Consider the following 20,034-nt stretch of genomic DNA (forward strand, 5'->3'; position numbering starts at 1 on the left):
ATTAAATTAATGTTGAGCAAGAGTTCGGACATAAATGGAGCTAAATTTTACATTTAAATTGGTATTTTCCAATATTCTTCAAAAGCCAGAATTGCTGACACGGAACATGACTTGCCAGTAGCATTCAGGAATGTTTCTGGATTGTGCAAACCATTTTTATGGGTACTGGTCATCTCGTTTTACCTCCACCAAGATTTATCACTGTTGAAACCAGTATGGTGGTGCTGGATTTTTAGTTCGCCTTCACCTTTGAAGTTTATGTGAAATCAAACTCTTCAGCTACCTTGCTTGCAGTTGTTACAAACTCTAAACTTGCAAGTTTGAAAACTTTTTAATCCACAGAATGAATAACATTTTCAAAAAAAGCTAAATACCATTGATATCAAAAAGTTAAATACCTTATCAAGAAGCCTCTTAAACACTATTATTGTATCTGCTTCCATATTTACTCCTGGCAGCTATTTACATCTACCATTATACTATTATATACACTGATAGGATTTAAAAAAACAGTAAAACCCCTGGTATCTGGAATTCAAGCAACTGGAAAAAAAGAGGAAAACAAATTTTAAAAATTAAAAAAAATAAAATAGGTAAAATATACACAAGTTTAAAACTGTAAAAGTCAATGCTCTCCGACATAACTCATGAATCTTTCGTGAAGATGGGAGCAAATATCCAGCCAGCGAAGTGCTTTGTTTGTAGCAGCTGTTTGAATAGCATCATCCAGGATGAAGAGCTGGTTGATGCTGCTTGCCATTGGGGGTGATCATCTTGAAATGTCTCCTTGTCCTTGCTTAGCAAGAGTTGCCCCGGTCAGAGGTTTTATCTATAAACTTGGGTGGGGGTGAAATTACTTATCCATAATGTTATTGTTCATCTTCCCCTGTGGAGGGGGAGGAACCTGCAAACGCAGTGATGGTTAAATGTTTCAAAGAATGTGACGGAAAAGAAAGTAAAATGCTTTATATATTCATGCAAGTGAAGTTTGTTCAGTGCAAGTACAGTATTGTATTTTTGCCTTTTAAACTGTTTATTCTTGATGTAGGTTAGTCATTGTAAAGAGCAAGCCTTAAACAACCGTAAAATACACTGACCCAGCATCTACCAATCCCCATAGTGCCAGATGCCAGGGGTTTTACAGTTTATTTATAGATAAGGTGGTCCCAGATTCACTATCTACTCCAAATCAAGTTAGCTGATCTTGGAGATTTGTGTATCGTCAACAGGATCAAGCAGTTTCAAAACCTTACACTGGTAAATCTCCACTCAAACTTGTTGCTATTATGAGAGTAAACTGCTTTTGGGATTATGCCAACAGTTCGCTGCTTTAGGTGACTAGAGAATCAAAAATAAAAATAGAAATTCTCCCTGATCACAAGACTTGCAAAACACAGCTCATTTGTAACTTTGTTCACATTGTGGAAGTTAGCAACTCATCATTCCTGCATTATAACTCACTACTTGGTGATGTCCGTGAAACCTAGAGAACACAGAACAGTCCTCATCGAGGAGTCAGCAGTAGAAAGGGTAAAGAACAAGGGAGAAAACGACACTGTGTATATTCAAGAGGGAAATGTTTGTGTATTTTGGTCAATATGGTTCATAGTGTGAAAAATAAAAAAAAATTAAAAAAGAACTTCAAGTTCCTGGCTGTTAGCATCTTTGAAGATCTAATCTGGGGTCATCATGAAGGCTTGCCAGCAGCTCTATTTCATTATGAGTTTGAAGAGATTTGGTATGTGACCAAACACTTGCAGATTTCTACAGGGGTACCGTGGAAAGCATCACGGTCTGGTATGGAGGTGCTAATGCACAGGAAAGGAAAAGGCAAAAGAGAGTTGTGAACTTAGCCATCATGGGCATTAGTCTTCTCTCTATTAAGGACATTTACAAAAGGCAGTGCTTCACAAAAGTAGCCTCTATCATCAAGGACCCTCACCTTGAAGAAGCCATGCCCTCTTCGCACTGCTACCATCAGGAAGGAGGTACAGGAGCCTGAAGATGAACACCCAACAGTAGTACAAAAGCAACTTCCTCCTCAATCAGATTTTGGAACGGAACATGATCTACCTCACTTTTTCTTCTTCTTTTGTACTAATTGCTTTTTTAAATTGTGTATTTATGGAAATGTAATTTATAGCAATTTTGCACCTGTTATGCATAATAATGCTACTGCAAAACAAATGTTATGACGCGTTCATGAAAATAAATTGTTTTCCTTTTTTCCCCCAGTCAAATCTCATCCCAACACACCATCATAAATGCTCTGACCGATGCTTTCTTGTCCATTGCTACTTCATGTCACTTTCTTCCACATCAACATTCAATCCGACAGTGTCTAAGATTATACATTATTTTAGTTCATCCATGGACAATTTCTCATAATATTTTGAAAATGATCCAGCAACAATTAAAAGCAAGAAAACTATTCAATAAGTAAATCAATCCAAAGAACCAAATAATCCAAGATAATCCAAGCAAGGCATGTAATCACAATACTGAGCAAATCAAATATTTATATTCAATTTTAACCAAACAAGTCAGAAAATTCCAAAAATAAATGCACATCTTTTTTCAATTCAGTTGGGACAGTGGACAAACTACAAAAATACACCCGACACAAAAAAGCTAGATGTGCTCACACGCAAGATTAAATGAGAGTAAGCAGAACTCATCTTATTTTTACCTCACAAAGTAAACACTCATCATTGCATTTTAAATTTTGGACTCCAATTGTAATTTGAAAGCCAACCAAAGCAGCAAACAAGATTCATAACAACAGATCTTTTCCTAAATTAAATTAACTTTTAATACATGGGACTAAATTACTAGAGTGTCAGGCAGAAACAGTCATTATAAAGCTCCCACTTTAAAACTGCTAATCTATTCTGCCAGCAAAACTGGAGAAAAATAAACAAAGTTCAGTGCGTATTCCACTTCAAAGTGGAAGGGTAATATTAGGCTTTGATGTGCGTATTATGTTTATTATGCAAGAGAATGGAGTTTTCAGCCAATTTGACCTCTTAGGGCAATGCAACCAGGATTTAGGCTTCAAGGTAATATTTTACTTTTTCAATCTTACAAAAAAGCATATGCAATATGCACCAGCACAACATTTGAAGTTGAAGAATATATACTAACTCTAATCTCATTTTAAATTATATTATACAATAAATATCAATATAATAATAAAACATATTCTAATCAGTTCCTGAAATAAGATTCAAATAGTATTTAAAAACTATATTATACATTATTTGAAATAGCCTGCCCTTGGGCATGAATTGCAAAGTAGTGCATTTGATGTTTACCCAGTGAGAGGTCGAGAGGACCCCACCGGAGACCCCTATCATCTCTTCAGCCAGACTCGATCTATAAACCACCCCTTTTCCTCAAAGGGCACCTCAATTCTCATTGAAGTATTCAGCATTATTTGCTGACTCGGTGCAATTACCAGGTCCAAGTCTAAACTACCCATGTGGCCAATTCATCGAGTTCATGGACTTGTTGAGGGCCAGACCCCGCGACGTCCTCAGGTGCCTCGAGTATCTTGCATCGGGGACGAAGTTCAAAAAAAAATCACAGCCACGCATTTTGTTGTTCAAACTCTGCGGCTCCTCCCCCTCCTGGCCTGCCGGTGGCGCTGTGCCTCGCCCGTCCCATCCGTCGCCAGCCGCGAACGTCGAGCCTGCAAACAGAACACAACGGGGCCGTGGCAGCCGCGGGGAGTGGGGGGGGGGGGGGGGGGGATCGGCACCCGCCAGCCTTTGACATTCACGTCGTTCACTTGCTCTTCGTGTCACGCCGCAAGTGCCGAGGAGACGGCGAGCACAGGCTCGCTGCTTACCCCGTCAACGCCGTCTGGACTCTTTTCTCAAACTGCCGTTCAGCTCTCGGCTCACTTCACCATGTAAACACAAAACAGTGACGGCAGCAGGAAGTGCGTCAGCCGTATGCAAATTATAGGGAAAGCATATGCTAATAAAGGCGGGGAGTCTGCGCAGTGGGGTTGCTATGACCTCTCAAAAGTTTCTGGTAATCAGAACTCAGGTGTGCATTCAACAGTGATGGACAAGATAGGTCAGTGTGCTTCAGACATTGAGAAAGACCTCCTGTTTATCCTTCTAATCTTGCTGTCACATTTCAGCACATTGTTGTCCTTGCTGCCTCCAGATTGTGCCCCAGAAGCAATGCCTTCCTTCAGTGGATCGACCGTGCCCTTTTTGCCCAATGTGTCCTTTCCTGCTCTCTTCCAATTCTCTGGAAACCACCTGATTCTGCAGGCGTGCCGCGGAGAGCGTTCTGGCTCCCTGGCACGGAGGCGCCAACTCTCAAGACAAGAATAAACTCCAGAGGGTTGTTAACTGCGACCTCACAGGCGCCAGACTTCGCTCCTTCAAGGACATCTACTTGAGGTGGTGTCTTAAAAAAAAGCAGCCTCTATCCTCAAAGACCCCACCACCACCCAGGCCACGTCCTCTTCACTCTGCTACCATGGGGAAAAAAGGTACAGGAGCCTAAAGACGAGCACAAGGGCATCAGATTCCTGAATAATCAATGAACCGAAGACACGGCCTTACTTTTCGTGTATTTTTTTAATAGTAATGTGTCAGATGATTATAATATGAATGTTTGCACTGTGATGCTGTTGCAAACCTCCAAATTTCATGACTTAATCTTGACAATAAATTCTGATTTTGTCCATTGATGGTGCAGCAAGTACATCCAGTTGTTCATACTCTTGTCACCAACACAAAACAATGTATGACGTTGCCTCATGAACTATTTCCATATGCTTAGTATGCTTTCTATTAAGGATCCACAATTTGCACAGTTGCATAATTTTAGTGGAAACCTTGTTAATTTCATCATTTCACCAATTATGTTGACTTTCTGTATATCAGTCATCACTTCTTCGTCAGTCCCTCATGGGTGAAGATGATTTGCTTCGACTCAGCTTTTGTGGGTTCTGAGGTGACAAAAGCGAAGTGAAAATGGCTGGAAACTTAGAAATAAGAAGGGAGTGATCATGTGATTAGGTTGTATCATAAGCCCCCAACAGTCAGTGGGAACGAGAAGAGCAAATCTGTAAAAAGATAAACAACTGCTGGAATAATAGGACTGTAATTTTAACTTCCCTCATATTGGCCAAGAATCTCATAGTGTAAAGGGCTTTGACGGTGAGAGTCAAGGAAGATTTTCTTCATATATATAAGGGGATCTACCGGAGAGAGTGCAACACTGGATTTCCTTTTAGGGAATGAGGCAGGACAATGATTGAAGTGTTAGTTGGGGAGCCCTTTGGACCCTGTGACCATGATTCTCTTCTTTCTAAAATAATTATGGAAATTATAAGATTGGTCCACAAGTTCAAGTCATAAATTCTGACAAGGCCAATTATGAAGGCATTATACAGGAACTTGTTGAAGTTGACTGGGAGAGTATGTTTACAGGTAAAGGGCTATCCAGCATGTTCCTATTAGAGTGAACAGCAAGGCTGGCAGATTGAGGGATATTGAGAGTCTAGTCAGGAAAAGAAATATATCAGGTATATATCAGGTATATCCAATCATGATCAAGCAAATCCCTCAATGAGTAGAACAAATGTAGGAGTAAGAGGGACATCATAAGTGTGATATAGAGAATTTAGGTTAAAATGACTTAAGTTAAAATGTGATGATTAATCATAAAAAGGGAAGCCAGAACGGACAGGGAGCTTACTAGCAGTCAAGGACAGAAGGAGCTGCTGAATATGTTTTTTTAAACCTATCTTTTCATGGTCATAGTGAGAGACATGCAGGAGACAAAGGATTGATAAGAAGTGTGAGAAACAGAATTCAGTGAATGTAGAGTTCACAGCGTACGTAACGAACGTGATAATTAATAATGCAGTTATACTTAGAATGTTTTTGTAATACTAACCAATTAAAACAGTATTAATAAGAAGGGGAAAGGCAAACAACAAGGGTATAAAAATCAATGCACTGTATGTATCGGGGCTTAACTGGTGAGAAACCAGTTGAGTCCAACTCTGCAGACTTGTAAATAAAGCTTGTCGTGTCATCAGTTTTAAAGAGACTCATGTGTGAGAAGTTTTATTTCTGACAAATGGGGGCTCGTCCGGGATCCACACTCCGGCCGTGAGGGGAGGCGAGAAGAGGGACATCGGAGGCGGTGCACCCCGCTGAGTTCAGCGGCTCCTAGTCCCTTGCTCGTCGCTTCGGGCGGCTTGAGCGAGTGGTATCCGGACAAGGTGACACGACAAGACGGAGAGGAGAAGGGTGACGGTTCAATCCCCGGGAAGACACCGGTAAGTGACGACTTACAATTGTGGTGTGGGGATTGGGTAACAGGTGTAACGGGATACACCTGTTTGGATAAAAACCTAACGTAATAGATTAGGTATAGATCTTTTGTCGTTGTGTGAGGACCCTGTCGCGGGACTCTAGGATAGACCCCAGGGAAACCTCGGCGGTAACCGAAGGAGGGACAGCACCTCCGACGAAGTGCCGAGAAGAGAGGGGTCAACCCCAGGAAAACCTCAGCGGTAACCGAAGGAGGGACAGCACCTCCGACGAGGCGTCTGAGAGGAAGGGAGTAGGGTCCAGAGCGAGAGGGTCCTCAGCAACGATAAACAGATCTAGGTGGGAAAATGGGAGGATCAAAATCTAAGGGCTCGTCTGAAAATTCAGGACAATTCCTGGGAGTTCCCCTTGACAGCCCTTTGGGGAGAATGTTTGAAAATTGGGATAGTAAAAGATATCGGGACAAAAACAAGAAAAAGATGGTCCAATATTGTCTCCTTTGGTCAAAACAACCTATTAAAGGTTCCTCGGTCTGGTGGCCGAAATTTGGATCTGATGAGGATTGGGTTAGACAAGCATTAAACATATATGTAAATTCGAGACCAAAGGTGAATCAAGAAGAGTCAGCGTATGCATTTTGTTGGGTTCCCTGGCCAGGATCCTTAACAAAATGTTTTAAATTGAGGGTAGCGGGAGAAAAGAAGTGGGAACCTCTGGACAACCTTCCCCCTCCTTATATTCCCCCGGTGCCTACTGCGCCTGAGGAAAGCTCATTACCGGAGGGGAAAGGTGATGAATCTGATTGCCCCGAAGGGGGCCGGGATAAAAAGAATGAATTAAGGGAGTCGGACCCTAAACTTCCACCGGTAAACCGACCTTGGACAAGATCCCAGACTGGTCCAGGACCATCAAAGTTTTCAGTAAGCCTAAATCCCCTGAGAGAAGTTCCTATGGGAGGACCGGGAGGGGGAACGGGATGTGTGAATGTTCCCCTAACTAGTACAGAGGTGCGGGGATTTAAGAAAGAAATGAAAAAGTTATTGGAAGATCCTATAGGACTGGCTGAACAGCTTGACCAATTCTTGGGACCAAACACATATACGTGGGAAGAGATGCAGGCAATAATGGGAACATTATTTTCACCCCAGGAGAGGCAGATGATTCGACGGGCTGCCCTCCTCATGTGGGAATATGAACAACCTGGGGACCCTAGACCCCATGAACAAAAATATCCCTTAAATGAACCCAGGTGGGACAAACGAACACCCGAGGGATTGGCAAGTATGAGACAATATAGAGAGTGGACAATTAAAGGGATACGGGAGGCTGTGCCAAAGGGTCACAATTTCACCAAGGCATTTGGGAACCACCAGGGGAAAGATGAGTCCCCTACTGATTTTTTGGAGAGGGTGAGAAAGAATGTCCAACAGTATGCGGGCGTGGACCCTAGTACACCAATGGGTGAACAGCTTATTCGAATTGAATTTGTTTCCAAATCATGGCAAGACATTAGAAAGAAACTAGAAAAGGAGGAGGACTGGAGTGAAAAACCCCTAAGTGAACTGTTAAAAAAGGCACAAAAAGTATATGTGCAGAGAGAAGAAGAAGATCAAAAGAAGGCGACAAAGGTTATGGTACAGACTATCCGACAGATGAATGCTGAATCCAGAGGGGAAAGAAAACAAAACCTTCCTCTAAACAATCCAAAATATCCAAGAGAGGGAAGACCCCGGAGGTTCGTTAAGTGCTATTACTGCAATGAGGAAGGACACTTTAAGAGGGAATGCCCCCGATACAAGAGGGAATTGCGTGCCCTCGAACTTATGGAAGAAGATTAGGGGTGTCAGGGGTTCCAAATGTTAGGGACCAAATATAAGAGGGAACCCCTGGTAAAACTAAAAATTGGTCCCAAGGGAGAAGAGGTGGTGTTTATGGTGGACACAGGAGCGGAACGAAGTAGTGTAATAACTGTGCCAATCGGAACTGAGCCTATAAAAAGTAATTTGACAATTTCTGGGATAGAAGGGGCTCCCAGAATGGTATCAATAATTCCCCAAGTAACAGTGAAACTGGAAGAAAGAGAAGGGGTACAAGACCTCTTGTTATTACCTTCGGCTGGATTTAACCTCCTAGGAAGGGACTTACAGGCTCTCCTAGGTTTGGGTGCTCTCCCTGTGGACGGAGAAGTGCGAGTCCACCTCTGCGCTTTAAAGGAAGAGGATGAACGGCAGATTGACGAGAGAGTCTGGTATAAGGAGGGAAATCGAGGAGGTCTGGACATCCCACCTTTACATGTCACATTAATACCAGGTCATCAGCCGGTAAGGAAACGTCAGTATCCTATTTCTTTGGAAGGGAGAAAAGGGCTACAGCCGGTAATTGAGACTTTAATACGAGACGGACTATTAGAAGAATGCATGTCACCTTATAACACCCCTATACTCCCAGTAAAAAAGTCAGATGGATCCTATCGCCTAGTTCAGGATCTAAGAAGTTTGAATGCTATTGTTCAGACCCGCCACCCAGTGGTGCCTAATCCCTATACTATTATGAGTCGGATTCCCCCAGACCATGAGTGGTTTAGTGTTATCGACTTGAAGGATGCCTTCTGGACATGTCCATTAGAAGAGGAAAGTAGAGATATGTTTGCGTTTGAATGGGAAAATCCATGGACAGGCAGACGGAGACAGCTTCGGTGGACTGTATTGCCCCAAGGGTTCACTGAATCTCCAAACCTGTTTGGACAAATGCTAGAACAAATCCTGGTGGACTATCCACAATCTGATGATTCCCAACTAATGCAGTATGTGGACGATTTACTATTATCAGGACCCAAGGAACAAGAAATGAGGGAAGATACAATTAGACTCTTGAATTATCTGGGGAAAAAGGGTCTACGGGTGTCCAGGAACAAGTTACAGTTCGTTGAGAGAACTGTGGTATATCTGGGACACCAGATAAGTAAAGGACAGAAACGGATTACCCCTGAACGAATTGCGGGAATCACTAGAATGCCTTTACCCCGTAATAAGAAGGAAATAAGACAATTCCTGGGACTCTTAGGATACTGTAGGTTATGGATAGAGGACTACTCAGTTTTGGTGAAGTTTATGTATGATAAACTGACAAATGAAAATGACTATCCATTGAAATGGACCCAGGAGGAGGAGGGATGGTTCGAGGACTTGAAACATCGCCTAACACGAGCCCCAGTGCTCACTCTGCCCTCTTTAAAACAGCCCTTCCAGCTATTTGTCACTCATAACCAAGGAACAGCTGTGGGAGTTTTAACACAGGAAAAAGGCGGTCAGCGACACCCAGTGGCTTTCCTTTCCAAAATGATGGACCCAGTGTCTCGCGGATGGCCGACGTGTATCCAGGGAGTAGCGGCTGCTGCTCTGTTGGTAGAGGAAGCACGTAAACTTACTTTTGGAGGAAAGATGACTGTGTACACCTCCCATTCTGTGAGTGTTTTATTAACACAAACTGCCCATCGATGGCTGACTGATTCTCGCATATTAAAGTATGAAACCATTTTAATGGTCGGAGAAGATCTACAGTTTGCAAAGATTAATAGCTGCAACCCAGCTCAGTTTTTATACGGCAGTGAAACAGAGAGAGAGGTGGAGCACGACTGTGTCGAGTTGACAGATCTTCAGACCAAGACCCGAGAAGACCTTTGCGATACTCCGCTGGGAGAAGGATATGAATTCTACATTGACGGCTCCACCAGATGTGTTGACGGAATGAGAAGAAATGGGTATGCTATAATAGAAGGAAATACTTGGAAAGTAGTAGAATCCACGAGACTACCCGGAAGCTGGTCAGCACAATCCTGTGAACTATATGCCTTGCAGAGAGCCCTCAGAATACTGGCAAAGAAAATTGGAACGATTTACACAGATTCCAAATACGCATACGGGGTAGTGCATACCTTTGGTAAGATCTGGAAGGAGCGTGGTCTAATTACATCAAGAGGAAAGGAATTGGCACACGAACAGATGATTACTCTGACTTTAGAAGCCTTAACATTACCCCAAGAAATAGCAGTAGTCTACATACCAAGCCATCAAAGGGGAGATAACCCGACAGCAATTGGAAACAGACTGGCTGATGAAGAAGCCAAAAGAGCAGCCATGCAACAAGAAGTCCGTTTGCTGACTTTAATCCCAATAAGACAAGGCATAAAGACAGCTCCCATTTTCACTGCTAAGGAAGAAAAGAACATGGATCAGCTGGGCGCAAGCCAGTTACCTGATGGAACATGGAAAACACCAGATGGAAGAATTGTTCTAAATAAAGAAATAACTCGCAATATTTTAAAACACCTGCATCAACAGAGCCACTGGGGCACCCAAGCCTTATGTGACACAGTGCTTCGAGAATATGTGTGTAAGGGAATCTACACCTTGGCCCAACAGGAGGTGCAGAATTGTCACCTATGCACAAAAATTAATAAGAAGGTAATGAGGACAGGGACCATGGGAGGTCAACCATTAGCCATACGCCCTTTTCAACGTATCCAGATCGACTTCACAGAGTTACCTCAAGTTCAAAGATGGAAATATCTGTTGGTGATAATAGATCACTTTACCCGATGGGTGGAAGCCTTCCCAACAGTAAATGCTACAGCCTCTACAGTAGCTCGCCTCCTCCTAGAGCAGATAATCCCCAGATATGGTATAATGGATTCTATAGACTCAGACAGGGGTCCACATTTTTCTTCAAAAATCCAGCAATTGATTTGTAATGCATTACAGGTCTCTTGGAAATTACATACCCCTTGGCATCCACAAAGCTCAGGGAGGGTTGAACGTATGAATGGAACCCTAAAAATGCAATTGACAAAATTAATGGTGGAAACTAAAATGCCTTGGAAAAAGTGTCTGCCCCTGGCTTTATTGAGAATTCGTACTGCCCCACAAAAAGATGTAGGGTTGTCCCCTTATGAAATGATGTTTGGGCTTCCCTTCTGGAGTACAGTTGAGGGGTGTCCCACCTTGGGGGAAGGGGATATATTTGTTAGGAACTATTTACAGGCACTGTCACGCTCTCTTACAGATTTACGAAAGAGAGGACTATTGGCACAAACACCGCCTCTAGACTTTTCTTTACACAAAGTGGAACCAGGAGACTGGATTCTTATCAAGACCTGGAAGACTGAAAAACTCCAGCCCCAGTGGGAAGGTCCATACCAAGTTCTCTTAACTACAGAAGCTGCAGCACGAACAAGAGAGAAGGGGTGGACACACGCATCCAGATTTAAGGGACCTGTAGAGGCGCCACAGGACCCTGATACGAACTCAGACTGGACTTGTGTTCCTGGAGAAAAACCTCTTACTTTACGATTTCGCAGAAAGACTTGATTCACAATGTTATTGTTATGTTCTTTGATTTTTCTTAGTTTGCCTATGTCTTTATCAGGTGTGAAATGTAAGAAATGCAGAGACACAGTGGTCCTGTTTCAGGACCACATTTGGGGAAGAAAGGAAGGTAATTTCATTTCCCATACCTCAGTTCCTGAGAAATGTTGGGCAGAAAATACCACCCAACATCCATATACCCCTTGTGTGGAAAAAGAAGGAAATAATATGGGTCATTATATACAGATTCCTAATACCACTCCTTTCCCTCTTAACGGTTGGAAAGGTGACTCAAGCCCACCATGCCCTGATGGACTCTGGTTTTGCATAAAACATTTCTCTTCCCTAGCTTAGAATCCCCATTCATATCTATACATATATTCAACACATTTTAAAGAGAGAAAGGGGTGGATTGTGATATAGAGAATTTAGGTTAAAATGACTTAAGTTAAAATGTGATGATTAATCATAAAAAGGGAAGCCAGAACGGACAGGGAGCTTACTAGCAGTCAAGGACAGAAGGAGCTGCTGAATATGTTTTTTTAAACCTATCTTTTCATGGTCATAGTGAGAGACATGCAGGAGACAAAGGATTGATAAGAAGTGTGAGAAACAGAATTCAGTGAATGTAGAGTTCACAGCGTACGTAACGAACGTGATAATTAATAATGCAGTTATACTTAGAATGTTTTTGTAATACTAACCAATTAAAACAGTATTAATAAGAAGGGGAAGGGCAAACAACAAGGGTATAAAAATCAATGCACTGTATGTATCGGGGCTTAACTGGTGAGAAACCAGTTGAGTCCAACTCTGCAGACTTGTAAATAAAGCTTGTCGTGTCATCAGTTTTAAAGAGACTCATGTGTGAGAAGTTTTATTTCTGACAATAAGGACAAAAAAATCAATAACAAAGAAAATGAAGAAAATCCCAAGAGATTCCACAGATTATATAATAAACAAATGTGTAACTTGGTAGATAATAGGCCTCCTTAAGGATCAACTTGGTCATCTATAATTGGAGTCACAGGAGATGAGTGAGTCTTAAATGAATACTTCTCATCTGTATTTGTTGTCAAAAAGGTAATTGAAGCAAATGTGTTGTGGGAAATCTGTTGTGATATCCAAATTACAAAAGAGGGGTTGCTAACAGTCTTAACCCCTATTGAGGTGGATAAATCCTCAGGTATTGACCAACTGTATCCTTGGACATTGAGGGAAGTAGGGAAGGCTTTGCTGGGGTCTGGCAGAGAAGGCAGCGTGGATTTGTACATGGCAAATTCACAAATCTGAGAGATTTTGAAGAGATCAGCAAAGGGATTGATGAGGGCAGGATAGTGGATGTTGTCTATATGGACTTTAGAAAGGCATTTGAAGTTGAGCTGCATTGGTAGATTACATGGGATCCAGGGTGAGCAGGTTAATTGGATTTAAGATTGGCTTGGTGGTATGAGAGAATGATAGAGGCAAGTTCTTTATCTGTAGTTACTCATCTACATTAACATTTTGATAATATTTAGTGGTTGAACATATTGCTTAGAAAACATATTACTTAGTTCCACAGACGATGCTTTAGCCTTGTCCATTCATTCCGTCCTGACCCACCTGGAGAATGACACCTCATACATATGGCTGCTGTTCACCGACTTCAGCTCGGCATTTAATACGATCATTCCCCAGAGGCTGGTGGAAAACTATCCTCACTGGGACTCAACACCCCTCTTTGTAACTGGATTCTGTACTTCCTCACGGAAAGACCTTCGTCTGCCTGGGTCAGTAGCAGAACATCCAGCACCATCACTCTGAGCACTGGCACACCGCAGGCTGTGTGCTCAGCCTACTGTTCACACTACTGAATCGTGACTGCATCGCCAGATCCTGCTCCAACCATGTCATCAAATTTGCAGATGACACAACAATAGCTGGCCTCATCAGCAACAATGATGAGTCACACTAGACCAGTGGTTTTCAAACTTTGTCCTTCCACTATCTTCAGTAATCCCTAAGCCATAGGTGCTCTGTGATTTGTAAGGGATTACTTAAAGTGGCATGTGAGTGAAAAGAAAAATTTTGAAATCCACTGTTTTAATTGTACCCAATTGAGTTGTTATGTGCATGGTTTCAGAACTCCAAAGGAAATGGGCCAATGAGAATTTTTCTCAAGCAAAATATTTCCTTAACAACTGGGTCTAGAGCAGTGGTTCTCAGCATTCCCTTCCCACTCACATACCATGGATGGGAAGATATGATCGCCCACACTGAACAGCAAGGCACCTGAATGATATTTAAAAGTTAATTACGGAGAACTAGCTTCATTCGTGAATTTGCAATCTGCTTATTATTTTGTCCATTTGAGGAGTTAATATGGAAGGTTGCCTAATGTAATTGTATATTTATAACAGTACATTTATATTCATTCATATTTTAGAAAATACATTTTCAAGATATTGTATATCTTGAACAAGATATGAAAAATGCTACATCATGATCAGTACACCTTATTCTTTAATGGTAGTTGATTTAGGGAAAAGATAATGTGTTCATTCATAACAATCCTCCTGTTTGAAAAATATTTCCCATATTAATATTTGGAAATATTGCATCCTTTTGCAGAAAGGAGTAAAAATGACTGACTAAATCACAATGGGCAATTGAAAATATTCTGATTGTCAACGATTGATATTTTATGTGAGAATGCTCAGTCTTTATGTAACATTTCCACAAAAAAATTTCATCACATCTTGTTTCACCCTAGAATAAACATAATTTAATCGGGGTACAAAATATACTGTACATTGTACCTCTTCGTGAAGCCCTCTGAAAGATTTTCATGATGAAATTAATGCAAATCAGTTTTATTTAAATCTTTCATTAATTAATCCCGCCATAATATTTGAATCTCTATCCAACACTGAGTGAATTTTAAAAAGATGAAATGTACATTTTAAAAGCTGTGACTGAATGTTACAAAAAATACATTGCAAACTTTTCAACATTCACTGTCTCCAATTTTAGGCAAGCATTTAAGACCAACAGTTTTTGCAGCCCCTTTGTGCAGAGATGACATGCCATAGCAGCTTGCATACCAGTGAGGCAAAAAGAAAAAGTAAATGAATTTTGAACTGGATCTGATTGTGGTTGGTAAAGGAACGGATTAATTCCAGAGAGTAGAGGTTTAGAAAGTACCAGTAAGTGTAGAAGGGATACACCTGAATATTAGATTAATAACAAATAGAAGTAAGTAGCAGAAAGAGATTATTGTGCTTGGCTGCAGTGAACCCTATCTTAAAATTAGCAGGGAATATTAAGAAACTTTTTTTAAGTGTATTTATGGGTAAGCATTTAATGTTATTGAAATACCTGTGTGTAGCTACAGTATAGCAGAAAAAAAATGGACAAAGCATGCAACTAGGACAACAAGAAAAATCTTTTAAATAATGATATTGCTGTAATTTACAAGATAAAACAAAAGCAGCTTCGCTATAACAAAAAAACATTTTATAAAAAAACAAGCTACCAGTAGACATAAAAGCCTTCACAATAATTTTTAGTTCTTGCATTTTCCCAAGATTTCTTCAGCCACTCGGACACCTGTGGAATGGTGGGACATTTCACTCTTCCTGTTGTCTTCACTCTTACTGTCGTCTTCATAATCCGCTGGCATTTTCTGTACAATGGCTGTTTTTGTACGCATTGATAAATCCTGCCTTAAATCCTGCCAATCTTCTGTTCCTGCAAAACCATGATCCCCTTGTTCTTTTCCTAATCCCTGGCCTCATTAATTATCATTTTGTTAGAAACACACTTAGCTGAATTTCTCTCATTTACCACCCAATTTTCTAACTCCTCAAGTTCTGGCCAATGTGGGGCGGGATATCGCAGGTTACGTTTACCTTTTTAGCAATCTGTAGCTGTTGTTCTTGCTTTCTCCTTTTTCATATCATTTTTGTTGTAGGCAGTGCCCCCAGAACTCTTGCTGCTGCTGTATTACCATGCTCTTTAGCATGGTTCACCACTTTTAGTTTGTATCTGATAGTATAGCTTAACCGCTTTCCTCCTGTAGTCATCTCGAGGGCAAAATCTATCACCATGGATTTGTATTTCCATTGTTGATGCTGTTGTGTTAATACTCATTGTACTAAGATGCCCTTATTGTGATAAACACCAAATACACAAAATGGCAGAGACTTATGAGCATGATGAGGAGTTTTCGGAGCGCAACGATAGAAGGCGGTGATGCTAGTGAGCCACACAGCGATGATGATCGCTGTCAGCATTACTCACCATTATCACCCAACCAAGTTTCTTTTAAAAAATAAAAGATGTTTCAATGTAAAAATAAGAAGACATATGTGACAGGTATGACATAAATAGGCAGTAATACACATACGAGCTTGGAAACGGTTACTGCTTAACTTTTTAGAGTTGCGTGCTAAATCAAGCTTTAATTTTTACAATAATTCTTTTTCTAGTTAAAGTACCTGTAGTAATAATGTCAACAATATGATATTTGAGAAGAATAATATTACAATATTATGGAGTCAGGCTCAGTACAAGTACTGGTAGTCTGTGGTGTCTGGGTAAATATTAGCATATCAGATTCCTCAACTTTGGGGATATTGTATGGAAAAAAGGGGGGTCTTATATGCCGTCAAATACAGTAAAAATATTAATCGATCATAAATCAAAGATTTTACAAAAAAATCATGCTTATTATTTTGGGGGGGGGGGAGTAATTATCAACCAAGGGTTCAGGGTAAACGTGTAACTGGGGGTGAAATTGAACTCCAGCTTAAGTTTATTTGAGTCCAGAGTTTTAGTTTATTTTTCAATTTTTTTTGTGAATTGCATACAAACAGACTTAACACAGCAAACTGCTAGCATGGTAGCACATGGACCATTTCCACTTCTACACTGCATGTGTGCAGAGTATAGGGCTAATGACATCAGTCTTTTTGACGATTCACTTCTTGTGGGGTGCTTTATCACTCACAAGGGAACTGTCCAACAGAGTGAAGAACTTTGCTACCAAATCTATTTCATAAGACTCCAAGTGATTTGCATATCCACTGGCAATTTTGTAAAGTTCTTGAGCCTTTTGCAGTCAACCATTGGAATTGTGGTAGCCTCATCTAATCTCCAGAGAAGCTAACATTTGCTCATCTTTATAAGCTGAAGGATTCTGAGGAGAGAGGTTCGATTATACCATGGAAATGAACACATCCAGAACAGTGTCTGAAAATCAAAGTGCGCCTCTCATCCATGTGCTGACCCCTGGATCAATTGAGCATCCAATACTAGTAGAATAATTACCACCACAAGTTGCAAAAGCACTTTTCCTGTAAGAAGTTCACTTCCAACATACTGAAGTGCTATTCAACATCTGTTGATAAAGGTCACTCACCATATACTGGGTCTTGTCCCGGTGGATATGTGTTTAGTTAATAACACTGTGCTTAGTACTGTCTAAAAGCCGAAATGAGATCATGAGTTGGAAAAGTGAACATTTTGTGCATTTTGCACAAGATTGAACTGGCAAGGTTGATTGTGCATTGAAACTCAGACTGGAATTTTTAAGTGCTATCAAACTTATCTTCCAATCTGCGCTGCTTGTATGCAACACTGTGGTAACTTCAGTATAACAGTATGCAGGGTGACTTTGGTAACCCGCACAGTCATACTTTCAAATCAAAAGGAAGTGATCCGCAACACACTCTAATCTCTTAACACCAATTGATTTCACCAGATTTGGCCAGGAAAGTCCATATGACACAAACTAATTTCTCACATCCTGCTGGTCAGGACGGCCTACAATAGCACTTCAATTAATGATTTCCTGATCCAATCAAGATAATGGCTTGAAATCAAAGACCTCCAATTCCTGATGTATGATGACTTATTTAAACAACCATAACTCTATACTAAATATACTTCCCTTGGAACAGCTGAACTCTGCAAATCTAAACATTAGTAAACCTCCTTATTGCTTTGGACGTGGAAACACGTTGATTAGTTTGGCACTCAATGGGTCGCGAGGTACGTTACTAACATTTCAAGCTAGCAAAGGGCCTGAACATTCACCAATGAGAATCCACAGTGAAACCCTATTTGAGGTTCATTTTAAGCTATTTTACTGATTTTTTTTCAAGATACAAAGTGCCTATCGGATGATGAATAACAGTGGGAGAAGGACATGTTTTAGTGAGCTTGCAATAAATGTGATTGCCCAACACTTCTTTTCTCAATATGCTTTATGATATAATCTCATTGCATAGTTGATGTGGCGGTTAGTGCAAAGCTATACAGTGCTAGTGATCTGGGTTCAAACTCCTTGTCAGGAGTTTGTACATTCTTCCTATGTCTGTGTGGGTTTTCCCTGGGTGTTCCGATTTCCTCCCATCCTCCAAAACGTACGGGGTTATAGGTTAATTTGGGTGGCATGGGTATAAATGGCTGGAATCGGCTTCTACCGTGTTATGAATAAAAAAAAAATTCAAAGAGGGGTATCTTAGAAAAGGAACAAAGTAAAGCACATGTGTCCTCACATCATGCATCTCCCACAAATTTCACTGCCTCTGTCTCAAGGAGTCCCTGTCTTAGGAGTGAGCATTTAAGAGCAAAACAAACGGAGATAATATTTATAATATAGTAAGCAACCTTACATGTCAGTACCAATCTTTTTGGCTGAGACGTGTAAATGTATGCAGTAATGATAGCAGCAGTGTGCCATTTAGGTCATAAACCACAGAAGCAGAACCTTCAACTCATCAATCAAACGTCCACTTACAGCAATCCTACAGCATCCCTTATTTTATTCTCCCCACATTACCACAAATTCTTCTCGGATTCCATCATTACCACCACAATTACACACTAGGAACATGGTAAGAAACTGGAAGACAAATAAAATTTAAATAGTCATGAAGGGAACATGTGAACTCCAGAAAGACAGCACCAGAGATCAGAATTGCATCCATATTGATGGAAGCAGAGGGCAACAACTCTACTTGCTCAACCGTTGCATGCCATGTGTTTTATCTCTGCCTGATTAAGCATGTTACTATCACTAAACAATTTTTAACACTATTGATTGTTCTGTGAATCATTTATTACAATGGTAAATGAGTTATGACCACAGAAATTAAAGCTTAATTCATTAACATCCTTCAAGGGCTGATCCTTGTCAGCATATGCCATTGGTATTTTTAATTGACCCCATGAAGCTCTAGTTTAGTACCAGGAAGCTGTGCTATTTCATCTCAGGTCTGCACAACTATCCAAGATGTCCCATGGGAAACTCTTGTGTTGGCTGAAGTTTGCTTTCAGAGCCAAGAGAAGGAACAATCTGGGATGTCTGGCTCTGAACTATGGGTGATCAGTCATGGATATTTGGCAAATAGAGTTTTTGACCTTCACACCAAGCAACCTCTCGGGGAACAAGGAGATAATGCTGCAACACTGGTTGACCTTGAGCCTGCTCGATGATTTTAAACCCCAGATCCAAAATTGAGCCAGTACTCTTCCTGATCTCCACAGAATTCATCCCACAATGAATTCTGGGAATGGTGCTGGGGTGTCTCAGCTTTTACAGAAGAGAGATTAATTACCACCTGCCATTTCTCTGCTCTTGCAAGAGTGCAGCCTGCTCATTCATGGTACTTCTCTGCCCATGCAAGACAATTTGCTGACATGCAACATTCTCTGGTCTAGAGAACATTGATCTGTTTGTAAGCAGAGTCCCTGTATCCATTGAGAGTAGCAATCTTACCATGAATTACATCCTGGTTTTCATTAAAGACATCAAATTATTGTCTGGTTATATAGAGCTTCAGGTTTTCCCTATATGGTAGAGACCAGTCCCTTTGGCTGGATCTGAGTGAGTCTACAGAAATCGGAATAATCTCATTAAAACTTGTATAATTCTTACCGAGCTTGGGTGTGTCTCCAGTCTGAGGAGCCTCGAATGAAATGTCACAACTCAGAATACTCTGTAAGCCATTTAGAACTAAGCTGAGGAGAATTTTCTTCATGTGGATGTTTATTTAGAGTTCTCTACTCCAGAGCTCTGTGTAGGATTAGTCATTGAGTTCATTTAAAACTGAGACTGTTAGATTTCTCGGCATTGAGGGAATTCTGGGAGCTGGGAATTGTGCAAGAAAATGGTATTGAGGCAGAAAAAAAAGCATGATCTTGATGAATATTTGAACAGGCTTGAAATGCTAAATGGCCCACCCCTGCTAATATTTCTTGAGTTCATACCTCTTAAATTGAGGCAGGCAGGTAGGCAGGCCCAATAACACACTCACCATCTCAGTTTGCATCCACACCAGCCTTGTCATGACATTATCAGAACTCACTGGGTT

General features: G+C 40.9%; 1 protein-coding gene and 1 long non-coding RNA gene across 6 annotated transcripts in view; one reads left to right on the top strand and one right to left on the bottom strand.

The window, feature by feature from the left end:
- The window catches only part of LOC138735685 (protein-L-isoaspartate O-methyltransferase domain-containing protein 2-like), a 28,219-nt gene extending 14,677 nt beyond the window's left edge, over nt 1-13,542 (bottom strand). Inside the window, exon 1 of one of the 5 annotated variants that reach the window (XM_069883892.1) lies at nt 13,277-13,542. The gene's annotated coding sequence lies outside the window, so the exon portion shown is untranslated. Of the gene's footprint in view, nt 1-51; nt 1,909-2,256; nt 3,159-3,457; nt 3,827-3,850; nt 3,943-13,276 lie in introns of those variants that run through there. The other 4 variants (XM_069883891.1, XM_069883895.1, XM_069883896.1 and 1 more) reach the window with 4 other exon arrangements.
- On the top strand, nt 5,620-12,531 carry LOC138735688 (uncharacterized). The gene is made up of 2 exons (XR_011339872.1): nt 5,620-6,313; nt 11,370-12,531. It is a non-coding gene; the product is annotated as an uncharacterized lncRNA (long non-coding RNA).
- Nucleotides 13,543-20,034: the final 6,492 nt, after the last annotated feature.

This window comes from Narcine bancroftii, chromosome 6 (assembly GCF_036971445.1).
Source record: "Narcine bancroftii isolate sNarBan1 chromosome 6, sNarBan1.hap1, whole genome shotgun sequence".
Lineage (NCBI taxonomy): Eukaryota > Metazoa > Chordata > Chondrichthyes > Torpediniformes > Narcinidae > Narcine > Narcine bancroftii.